Raw genomic sequence first — 12,375 nt, 5'->3', positions numbered from 1 at the left:
TTTCGTTTTCATGTTGCATAAAATTACTCGAGAGTCAGACTTCAAATTAAAAGAGCAGGATAGCATCAGTTTAATTTTCAATACTTGCTTTAATTGATAAATTTTTAAATGAATGAATACTAACCTTAAATTAAACTACATCAAACTAGTGTAAAAAAATTTTTTATTTATTTGTAATTATAATATGTTTTTAGAACAGTTTCTGAAAAAGTGTAGTGGGTTCAAATTTTGGTTGACATGATTTTCAAAAATAAAGAATATTTATATTTCTCAACATTCAAAAGACATTTTTTAGCTATATATAATTTTACTCGACTATGAATGGTTAAATTTACAATAAATTCAGTTGAGTACATTTAAGTGATTCTAGGTGTCTTATAAAGAGCCTGTGGTTTATCTTATTTTCTAACAATATATCCAAATTTATCATTTCAACATATAAAATATAGATCTTTAGTCTTCAAAAAAGTTTCAGACTGAGAAATTTTAAAAACTGTGAGAAATGGAACATCAATAAAAACTCCTTATTCTCTTGCGAATTTTTAATTCTTGCAAGTAACTTTTGAGCTGAGAAATCAAAAACATTTATGAAAATGGAACCTGATTAAAATCTCCGTATTCTCTTGCGAATTTCTGTCATTGCAAGAAAGTTTCAGGTCTCGAAATTAAAACTGTAATGTGCAATGGAACCTGATTAAAAACTCCGTATTCTTGCTGATTTTTAGTTCTTGCTAGTAACTTTCACGCTGAGAAATTAAGAACTGAAATGGGAAATGAAAACCTTGATTATATAACTCCGTATTTACTTACGAATTTTTATCCTAGCAGGAAAGTTTCCTGCTGTGAAATTAAAAACAGTAATGGAAAATGGAACCTAATTAAAATCCCCCGTATTCCCGATCCTCTAGTATTCTTTTGCAATTTAAAATTACAAAATGTTGAGTTTGACATCGAAACTTAATAATTAATAAAATTTTTTAGCAGTTTGGTTTTAGGTAGATCTAATTAACAGACATATACTGTTGTTCTCTGTTAAAAAATTTGGAGCATGTAGGTTGAAGTATCGATTGCTTGTTTTTAAAAGTGTGTTGTAACATTTTTGTAAAATAATTTTAGCACTCTTTGATTAAAATTAAAAACTTCGTCGACAATGTTATTTTTTTTAAATATTTTTTTTAAAGAAGTGTATAAATCTTTATTCTTACCAATTACTTGCTTACCAATAACCTCCGTGTTTCGCATATCATATAGCTCATGAAAAATGGTTTTATAATATTTTTTGAAATTAATTAATTGGAGGACATTTGGAAAGTATGCTGATGGCTCCTCTATATGAATTATCTTCCTTAAATAAATATTCAGCATTTTCTTTGTAATCAATAATATTAAAAATAATAATAAAAAAAATAATCTGCTAATGATGTAACTACTCATTTCTACAATTGAAGCGTTCAGAGCAAAAGTGGATCAAATCCAAAATCACTGAAAAAGTTTCTATTACGGATTGCTGTTTGTTAACGGTGAGTATTTTTAACGCCAAGATGAACGACGTCTTCTTGAATCACTAGGATTCAATTAGTGATAATAAACTTCAGTTTCAGTTCGTATTTAAATTTATAAACTATTAATATTTATTATTTTAACTTTGCTGTAGACTCTTCAGTGTTTCATAATAGTGCAGCTACACTTTATAGTTGGTATTCAAAAATATTGGGTCTTCTTGTCATTTCAACTATTTTTTTTTTCAAATATTTTCTTTTTTTTTTGACAATTACTTCTTAACCCGATTAAAATAAATCATGGTTCATGATTACAATTTTAATCATAATTATAAGCAATCATAACTAATAAATACAATTGTAATCAGAATTACGATCATTATTCAGGGTTACCACTCAAATCTGGAAAAAAAAACTCCCTATATTTTCCCTGTATACATAAACGATACACAATATATTAAGAGGAAACAGAACAATTACTGTGCTCTTGTGTGAGCTATATTGGGCTAATTATATTTATTAGTTTCAATTCTTGGTGAAACGTAGAGTAAAAAAAAGAACAGCGGAACATACTTAAATGCTATAGTAAATGAAATAGTCTAGTATAGCTGTAATATCATGCTTAAATATCCCATAGATTACGCTTTGAGTGGTCACCATTTTTTAAAAGACGAAAACAAGAAACAAAATTCCCCTTATTTTCCCAATTCACAAAGAAAGAATCAAAATTCCCTGCACTTTCATTGTTATTTGAGGTGATTTTTAAATTCCCTGTATTTTCCAGGTTTTCTCTTTGAAGCGACAACTCTGATATTAAAACACGATGAATAAAAACAAAAATCTCCATTCGAAGCTATTATAAGTTTACTTAATCTTAATTACAAAGGCAATACTGATTACGAAGAATTACATTTATCTTTTATTACGAAGATTTATTGATTACAATTTATCATAATTACATAACCTCAACTGCTAATGTAATCTTCATTACAATCTATCATAAATCTAATTTTGATTACCAATAATCATAAGCATATGTAATCGTTATTTCAAAATAATTTACAATTGTAATCTATTATATTTTTGCCTAATTGATAGTTTCCTTTTCATCAAAATAAAATAAAAAGTAAAAGTCCCGTAACTTGGACTTTTGTATATAGATATTCTTTAAAAATTATTTTAATATATAAAAAAACCATTTTCCCGTTTTCCTTACAATCAAATCCATTTTTTTTAACTAAACAACTGTTACCTTTTTGTCAAATTTTGATAAAAGGTGAAAAAAATCCGATCCCTCAAATTAAAATAAAAGAAATAACGTACAACCGGGAAACTTACATATTTATCACATTACAATTAATAGGTAATTTATGTCCCACATAAATTTTCTATTTATTATTTTAAAATTCCATAACTAATTCCCCAACAATTCTTATCTTTCAGCTTTATGATCTACAGTCATATCTCTTCTCGAAAAAAATTCCGGCAGCTCACCCACCAGTTCATCATTAGAGTTTGTGTTCAAAATTTCATTTTAATCATTCAAAGCATTCGACATTAACGACCGCCCTGAGTTATGGCACCGCCTACAGCATCCAGTGATTGGCGAGCTTCCTGACAGATTGACAGTTACGTGGCCCTGCCCACTTCGGATTCTTGCTCTGAAGTTAAATATGGCCACCTTAGACGTCATCTTTTCCCGGGAGTCATTTTACGATATTACTCTTGAACCTTTTGTGTGTTCAAGTTTATGGCTCCGAAGACACCCTGAAAATGATTCTATCACCTGAAACCTGATCACCACTATTTTAGTAAGATTTTTCTTGTTGACATATTTATAACCTTTTAAGAGATGGATGTACCTCTTTCTTAACTGGTTTTTTATTGGCAGGTTTTGTGGAAATTTCAACACATAGTTTATCAACATTTACTTAAAAAACTTTTTTATTATTATTATTTCCTTATAAAAAAATTTCTTCCTATCAAAATTTCGTGATTTTTTATTAATTAAAACTTAAATTTTAAATTGGTTACCAAATTTTGTTTTGGTATTTCTTACGCCATACGCTTAAATTGTGCATTAAAAAAATTACAGAGAACAACTAAATCACGCGAAAAATTAAGTTATATTTTTTGTAACTGTTCTAAAGCTCAAAGAAGATCTTCAGAATTGACTTTCAACAAAACAATCTCTATTAATAAAAATAAGAAAGTTTAATGTTACTTTTTTCTATAATTGATGAATAATTTTTGATAATTTTTTTAGGATTTAATAATTAATTTAATACTTTTTCCAGGAAAAAAATATTCTTTAAAAAAATTGACAATTAAAAAACTAATACTCGTATATGGAATTAAATTTGAATTAAAACTGTCAATTCTTCTGACTGATTATTAAATATTAAATTTCCCTTTTATCTCGCGCCAAATTTAAATTTTAAAAGCTATTTCAGAAAAGGAAGATAAAAATTTATGATCACCAATTGTGTTTAAAAAAATCACACTTAAAAAAAAAGTGCAATGTACTTCATGCAATTAATTTCATATAAATCAAATCAAATTATTCATCAAAGCAGTTGCAAATTTTTTTTAAAAATATTAGAAGCATACTACAAAATACTTCAGTTGATCTTTCAATCTCAAATAAAACGTAATTTCGCAGCGTAATTTCTAATCGAGAAAAAATTTTAAGAATGATCAGCAGTAATTTTAATCTTCTCACTTTGCTCTGATTCGCGTTTCTCACTGGCTAATTTATAATGCTTTGCGAGTACTATAAGGAGATTTTTCAATTGCGTAAATTTCAATTTTTCTAAATACTATTGATCGCAAAATAAAAACTAACTGATTAATGCAATTAGTATAACCAATATAAATCGCTGTCATTAAAATGAAATTATAATTATTGCCTAACTTTCGAAAAACTGGGCGATTAAAACTAAAGTTTGCACATAAGCACTATTAACATATTTTAATAATTTTACTGAAAAAGATTAAATTAGTTTTGTGATACATAAAATTCAGAAGAAAATTTACATAATTTACATTTTCATACATAAAATTCAGAAGAAAATTTATTTAAATAAAAGTTCACTGTATATCTCAACTTTAATTTAATAAATTACATAGAAATTACAACGAAATTCAATTTTTTTGAATTTTATATTAATTTACTTCATAGAGATATTATTTAATTTAAGACTTCATTAAGCAGATTTATTGATTTATATTTAGAAATAGAACAGTAATAAAATTTATTTATATCAAATAAATATTATTAGTATTTAATTGTTTATATCTAGTGTATTTATTGTTAATTATTCTATACGAGTATAAACCATGGTATATCTATTAGCATTAATTATTTATTCTTAACTATTAAAACAGTAATTCAAAAAAAAAAATATATTATTCATTATTTTTTAAATGAACTGTAACACCTGTCCTAGTATCCTTATTTAATTATTTTATAATTAATTTTTTCGTTATTCAATGTTTTTTAAAATTCATAATGCTTATTAAAAATATCTAAAAAAATGTTCTTTTTTTTTTTTTAAATTCAATATTTTTATTTTCAGCAAACTATTACATAATTTGATATTGCGGCTGTGTATATTGCAACTATTTGCATTTCCGAAACACCGCAACCGACTCCACAAACCATTTCAGGTGAGTTTTTCTTTCTTTTTTTTCTTCTCTCCGTCCCTCGTCTCTTAAATTTTCTTTATAGGCCACTTAAAGTGGCAGGGATAGCTTCATAAAGTCAACAGGGCAGAGGCAGTCAGGCTATCACAGGGGATGAAAAGCCTCATCATATTCTTGTCGCTTTTACTTCAACCGTTTACTACAGCCATAGACCGACTCGAAAAGTGTGTAAACAATCTATGTTCACTCGCACTCAAAAAGATATAAAGATTATTTTATTGGCTATTCATTGCTCTCTTGCTGTTCTTATTTAATCTAAACAAAATGAAAAAAAGTACTTTGATAATGCGTGGATATGGATTATAAATTGATTATTATCAGAATTTGTTCGGAATTAAAGATAAATTATTGCATTCTCTGTAAATAAATAAATAAAAGTGACAAATATTTATTAAATAATTTGTGTAAGAAAAATTACTGAACCATTTTTATAAACTTAAAAGTGTAATTTCATTACTAATACGTTAATGAATTTTTGCGAAAAATTTTCGCAACGAAAAAATTTATGATACTGATTACAATTTATTTCAATTAAACATTTCTAAACCAATGGTCTGCTGCGTCCTTTTAAAAAATGATAATCGAAATAATATTAATTTTACGATTGTTAAAAAATATGTAATACAGTTTTAATATAAAAAGTACTAAATCAAAACTAAAAAATAACAATAAGTTAAAACGCTATTTGTTAAAAAAATAAATAAATAAATAAAAATTTAAAAAAAAAAGAGAGAGAGTTTTTTTAATAACTTTTGAAGCGTATATTGAAATATTCGTAAATATTTAAAAGCAATTTTCGTAAAAAATAAAGTTATCTTTAAGTCCGTGACAATTTGTTTCATGTTAAAATTTCTAAATTGAGAAAATAATCAAAATCTCTAGTCAAAACCTTAAAAGATAAAATTGACTTTCGAAAACAAATTTATAATTAAATAATTTATCAATTATTTCGAGCCTTTCTCTAAAGGATAACGTTATTTATATCGATGAGCGTTTGTCCGAATTTTAAAAAAAATTAAAAGCTGTTTGTCTCATGTATATTCAAGGAAAAAGCTGACTTTTAAAGTGTAAATTTACAATTATATTCTTCAAGAATTATTTGAAAATTCTCTTAAAGAATAAAATTGTTTAAACTGCGAACGATTTGTTTTACTTCAACGTTTGTAAACCAATGGTTTACTGTATACTTCAAAATGAAATTAAAAAGTCAGCTATTTTGTTGGTTGATTATTTCTTTCTTTTTTTCCTATTAAGTAAAACTGAAATAATAACGCATGTAGATTTTAAATTTAATGTAATTGTAATCATAAATAATTAATTTAAAATGTTTTTGTGAGTGAAATTATCCAAGAAAAGTTTGTAAATTGCTTCTAAAATTATTTTAATAAGATAAAAACTGAATTAATTAGTTAAACTGAATTAATCAGTTAAAAGAAAAGTTTCGGAGAAAATACTTTTTGACTCAGAAAATATCAATTATTTATTTTAAATACATATATTGTTTTATAAAAACATTAAAAGAACTGATAAGTAAGTTGTTTTTTAATCTAGCAAAAAATTATTTATTCTACCGATAAAAGCCTATTAATTTATCATAATAAAGATTTTATATTCCTAAGTAAGACTTTAGAAAAATTTATATTTTAGAAAAATGTATAGTTCATGAAATTTAAACTGATTTTAACATCCAATTTTATTAACTCGAGTCATTATTTCAATTCATGATGTGATTGAAAAATTATAATAGAATCACATAGGTGAATTAATTTGTTTGATGAAGATACGTTTTACGAATTCGAGTCAATGGATCTTTACCCTCGATTTAACTTGCGGGTTCGGTTATTTTAATCACCTTAAATGACTCCCTTTATTTAACTTTATTCAGTATTATTATAAGAAAACGAAATATAAATTAACATAAAATTTAAAGACGCAAATATATTTTATTTACATATTTAGACTATCAATAAATAAATCTCATTTTTACAAACTGTTATTTATAAAAACTGTGATAAACATTAGCTTTCAAAGGCATTCTAGTTCATTATAGACAAGAGATGAGAAATTGAACGAGTTTTGTGTATTTTTTTCTTTATTTAAAAGAAGGTTGGCTTTTGTAGGAGGGGCAAAACGCAAAACATTATGCCCCGGGTGAAGTATTAGGGGTCAGGGATCAAACACGAAGAACTGGTTTACTCTTATATTTGGGGCGAGAAATTGCACGAAATTCGAATAGAAAAAACACTCTTTTCAGCAGGCGATCGGTATTTGATGGCTCCATTAATCGTTCCAACTGAGAATAAGCTGATAACTTTATTTAGATTGTATCGAGTAGAATTATTGAAGGGAACCATACTGTGAAAAATTAGTAATGCAGACTGTAAATGTAATCAACTAATTATATTTGCTGATTACTTTTTTGTATTTTACTTTTTTTTTTTAATGAAACCAATATTTTGCGTAAAATGAGTAATGAAGAATAATATTAAATAACCGTTATTAATAGTAATTGAAAATTGAAATAACCACTATTAATAAGTAATTAAATAGTAGCTATTTATTTATAAAAAAGATAAAGTTACCCTTTAATTGGGTTTTACGAAGAAAAGATAATGATAGTAAAACTAAGAATTGTTAAAATTTTTAAGTTAACAGTTTTTTATTTTCCTCTTATTTATTTTTAAAAAAAAACATATCGATACAAATAAAAGCATTGCAGTTTTAATAATTTATTTATTATTTATTTCTAGTTTTTTATGTTTATAGAACTCATATATTTAAGAGGAGGCAAAATTTATTTTGAAAAGAATGACCCAAGAAGAAAGAAAAATAAAAAAAAGACATAAAATAAAACAAGAATAATAAAGAGCAACTATTTAATATCGTTTTTCTCTTTCAAAATAATGTATTATAGACTAAACTAAAAAAAAAAAAGTATAATTAAGACGTTTTTTTTTTTTACTTTGTTTTAAAATTTAAACAATTGAAATTAAAGGGATTATTAATAAAATTTAGTCAACACATCAATTAAAGTTGAATACAAAATTTCATTAGTATGATTTTGACAAAATAAACTTTGAAACTGGAATATGGCGTAAAAATCTTCAATAAAAACAGTCTTGTTATAATCTTTGATGAAGAACATAGTGTAGTTATAAAATATAAGCAAAAATACTTTTAACAAGTCTGAACCATTCCTTTGACTTCTTAAAACAATAGATCAAATGCTGAAAGAAATCAAATGCTGAGTATTTTTAGTTTAGCTTTAAATAAATTTTTTTAAACAGAATGTTCTGTAAAGACCATCCTTAAAACATGCTCTTAAAATCCATTTCAAAATCGTATACAGAGTAGAGGCCAGAAGTTTATATGAATATCAATTAGGGATAACATATATCCCTAATTAATATATAAGATGTCTAATAAAGAAGAAATTAAGACTATTAATAATTATAACTATTTTCGAGGATGTTAGCGTATTTATGATTGATGACATCAAATCATGTTTGATTTCCGAAGGAAACGGTGAGAGTTAGAGGTTATTCGATCTACTCTTTAGGACAATTCTAATTTTACACAGACAATCAAATTGGTTTCGATGTTGTTCGTCCCATTTTTCTCCTACAGATTCGGTAGGTTAAAAAATGTTTTACATTTAAACATTAATTAATGTTTTACATTAATTTACATTTTAAGCAAGCATTCATTAAGTATACATCAAGAGCGGTGATTATGGAGCTCTATGAATATAGCTCATGAATCTGTAACTAAAATACATTAAGCAAAGAATTCACTATTTTTGCATCAATTGATACACCTACTTTTAATAATTTGACTGATGTAATGATTTTATTAATTGTTATTTCTTTAATGTGTATTGTAGGGTTAAGGGAATTGCTTCCATTTTTTACTTTTATTTTATTTTTTGTGATTAAAAAAAGATATTCCAAATATTTTAAAAGTTATTTACCAATATTTTTCACTCGATTTCTTTCACAAATAGTGAAACTCGATTTCCTTCACACTGTGATCATATCTTTTTTATTCTTTCTATTATTTTTTATTCTTTTATCTGACAAATATAGCATGGTTTAAATNGTATTCGATCTACTCTTTGAGACAATTCTAATTTTACACAGGCAATCAAATTGGTTTCGATGTTGTTCATCCCGTTTTTCTTCTACTGATTCGGTAGGTTAAAAAATGTTTTTGTCTATTTTTTGCTTAAAAGTAATTTATGATCCGAATATATTTTTTAAACTTCATTTTAAACAGACATTCATTAAGTATACATTAAGAGCGGTGATTACGGAACTCTATGAATTATAGCTCTGAATCTGTAACTAAAATACATTAAACAAAGAATTCACTATTTTTGCCTCAATTGATACACCTAATTTTAATAGTTTGACTGATGTAATGATTCAATTAATTGTTATTTTTTTAATGTATATTGTAGTGTTAAAGGAATTGCTTCCATTTTTTATTTTATTTTTTGTGATTAAAAAAAGATATTCCAAATATTTTAAAAGTTATTTACCAATATTTTTCACTCGATTTCTTTCACAAATAGTGAAACTCGATTTCCTTCACACTGTGATCATATCTTTTTTATTCTTTCTATTATTTTTTATTCTTTTATCTGACAAATATAGCATGGTTTAAATATTGTAAAATTTTCAGTACATAAACTAACTTCACACGCGGTTTGTAATAAATCGAAAACAGTTTGGAGGGGAAAAAAATCTGCGCATAGTTTGAACAGTTGAGCTCCGTTTAAAACTTAGCTGAAATAATAAATATATTTTATTTTTCTAAACAAATCTAATTGAGTAAACAAACTTGCCTAAATTTAGATTTTTCTTTTTTGTACGTTTGGCTTTTCACCAAAAATCATAGATCACGGAGTCGTGTCGTCATTTTCTGTTTTCGAAAACAAAAGATTCTGAATCATTTTTTGCTGAGCTGTAATAAATTGTAGACTTTTTTTTTTTAATAGTGACATGAATTTTATAGAAGCTAAGTTTTTCATGCAATTTAAGAGCAGAAATTTATAATTTAATGCTATAATTATTGAAATGTCAGAAAAAAAATACTCAAAATAAATTGAAAAGAAAAATGATTTTTTGCTACTTTAATACTTAATCTATTAAAAAAACGGAATTTTGAAATATTTTAAAAATTATTCAGAGTCGTAAACCTATAGTGTTAAGTTTCGTCTTAAAAAAAAGTGGGGAAAAAGTTAATATTTGAAACAACGATGATAAAATTTAAATATTAAAAATATACTAAAATAGTAATTTCAGATTACTAATTAAAATTCAGAGTACTTAATTTGCAAACATTAAATTTTGAAAAACTACAGAATAAATAAAATTTTAAAAGTTTTTTTTTTAATGAATTATTATTTTTACAATGGAATATGTATGTTTATTGCTTACATGCTTTTATACATACATGCTTTTGAAATGGAGAAAATCGAATGCCTTAAAATTTATTAGTGAATAGAACAAATAAAATTAAATCAATCAATAGAAATAAATTATTATTAGGACCGTTATTGTCTCAAACAGAACATTAAACATCACTAAATATTTTTCCTCATTCTATCATTAAAAGTTTCAACGACACTTTTCAAAAAGTGTTTTGCAAAATCTTAAGACTTTATCAGCTACTAGAATATGATAAAATTTACCGTGTTTCTGGCTCTATCGGACTACTAAATGAATTTTTAACGGAACGCTTTAGTAATGATTTTTCAAAGCCACTTCAAATTTTACATTCCTATGCAATTTTAGTTTGATTTCAAAATTTCATTAAAGCAAATATAAGAACAATGTTTTTACACTGCAAAAAAAAGTATTTTCAAAATTACCAGAATACGGTAAAATTTACCGTGTTTCTGACTCTATGTAAATACTAAATTCCCGGGAATTTTTTACTGAAACGCTTTGGAAATGATTTTTCAAAGCTACTACAATTTTTATATTCTTAAGCAATTTTAGTTCTCTCTCAAAATTACATTAAAACAATTATATCAGTAAACATGTTTAAAAGTATGGTCAAAACTACCAGAATATCTTAAAAGTTACCGTGTTTCTGGCGCTATGTATGCACTGAAATCACTTTAGCAAAATTAAAAATATATTGTGTGTCAATGTGTGTTAATTTTAATAATGTAGTAAAACTTATGTAATTTTATCACACCTTGAAGTATGGCATATAAGTCTTTTATTCCGTAAATTCACTTTTCAGTTTTGTATTTTTTACAAAATGTGTGGTAATAAAAGCTATAATTTTCGAAACTGGAATTTCTGGTAAACAGTTACGATATAAAAGAAAACCTCACAAACAAATTTTTTAAATACTGCATAATTTAGTTTTATTACCTATTATGTCTTAACCATATCATGTGATAATTTCACCAGATTTTTTTTTCCGATGATAATATACGCTTTATCATGTTATTTATAAAATTATTCTAAGCAGAAATGTCATAAGTTTATAATTGAAGCACTAATTTTCGATTCAGAACTCAATTTCTGCTTTATTGCACCATTTTTTAAAGCTCAAAATGTTTAATTTTTTTAAATGCTCATAATCTGAACAATACTAACAATTAAAATATAAAATATCCTTGTAAAATTTCAAAGACCACTTAATAGTTACATTTTTACTAATAACACAAATTATTTAAATCAACATTAATGAGGTTCACTCATTTCACTAATATGCTGCGCATTATTTTAATTTAAGCTTAAAATTGCTTATTATTTTGAAATAAAACTTAAATTAAATGGTAAAAAAACTTTATATTCAACCAAAGATTTTTTTTTTTAAAAAGACTACTTTGCTTTTAATTGTTTTTGTTTAATCTGGAAATAAACAATGTCTTAGTTGAAATCATACAAATTGGGATATTATAAAATATTGATTAAACTTTCTGTGTGAATAACTTACTATAATTCAAAAAGCAATACGGAAAAAAATGAATATTCTTGAAAAGGAAAAAATAAAAGAATAATAAAAGAAAAAAATGCATCTCATATTCAACGTTCACTTTCTACATTTCTGTATTTTCTTTTCTTTCTTTAGATTCGTAAGAATGTAAAATTAAAGCGATAACTTATTAGAAAAAAAAAACTCCATAGTTATACTTATTTCTTAGCTC

The 12,375-nt window shown here is 25.1% G+C and overlaps 1 protein-coding gene and 1 long non-coding RNA gene across 7 annotated transcripts in view; one reads left to right on the top strand and one right to left on the bottom strand.

Annotated features, from left to right (window-relative positions):
- LOC107450669 (homeotic protein antennapedia-like) overlaps positions 1 to 12,375 on the top strand; it is a 327,250-nt gene that overhangs the window by 107,491 nt on the left and 207,384 nt on the right. For all 6 annotated transcript variants that reach the window (XR_011637369.1, XM_071183845.1, XM_071183844.1 and 3 more), the window contains 2 exons: positions 2,943 to 3,310; positions 5,078 to 5,168. The gene's annotated coding sequence lies outside the window, so the exon portion shown is untranslated. The remainder of the gene's footprint in view (positions 1 to 2,942; positions 3,311 to 5,077; positions 5,169 to 12,375) is intronic.
- Positions 1 to 12,375, bottom strand: part of LOC107450670 (uncharacterized) — a 93,823-nt gene that overhangs the window by 15,291 nt on the left and 66,157 nt on the right. The window lies entirely within an intron of this gene.

The sequence above is a fragment of the Parasteatoda tepidariorum genome, chromosome 8, assembly GCF_043381705.1.
Source record: "Parasteatoda tepidariorum isolate YZ-2023 chromosome 8, CAS_Ptep_4.0, whole genome shotgun sequence".
In the NCBI taxonomy this organism is placed as follows: Eukaryota; Metazoa; Arthropoda; class Arachnida; order Araneae; family Theridiidae; genus Parasteatoda; species Parasteatoda tepidariorum.
The sequence above is the reverse complement of the archived record's forward strand: the minus strand, read 5'-3'. Positions and strand labels throughout refer to the sequence as shown.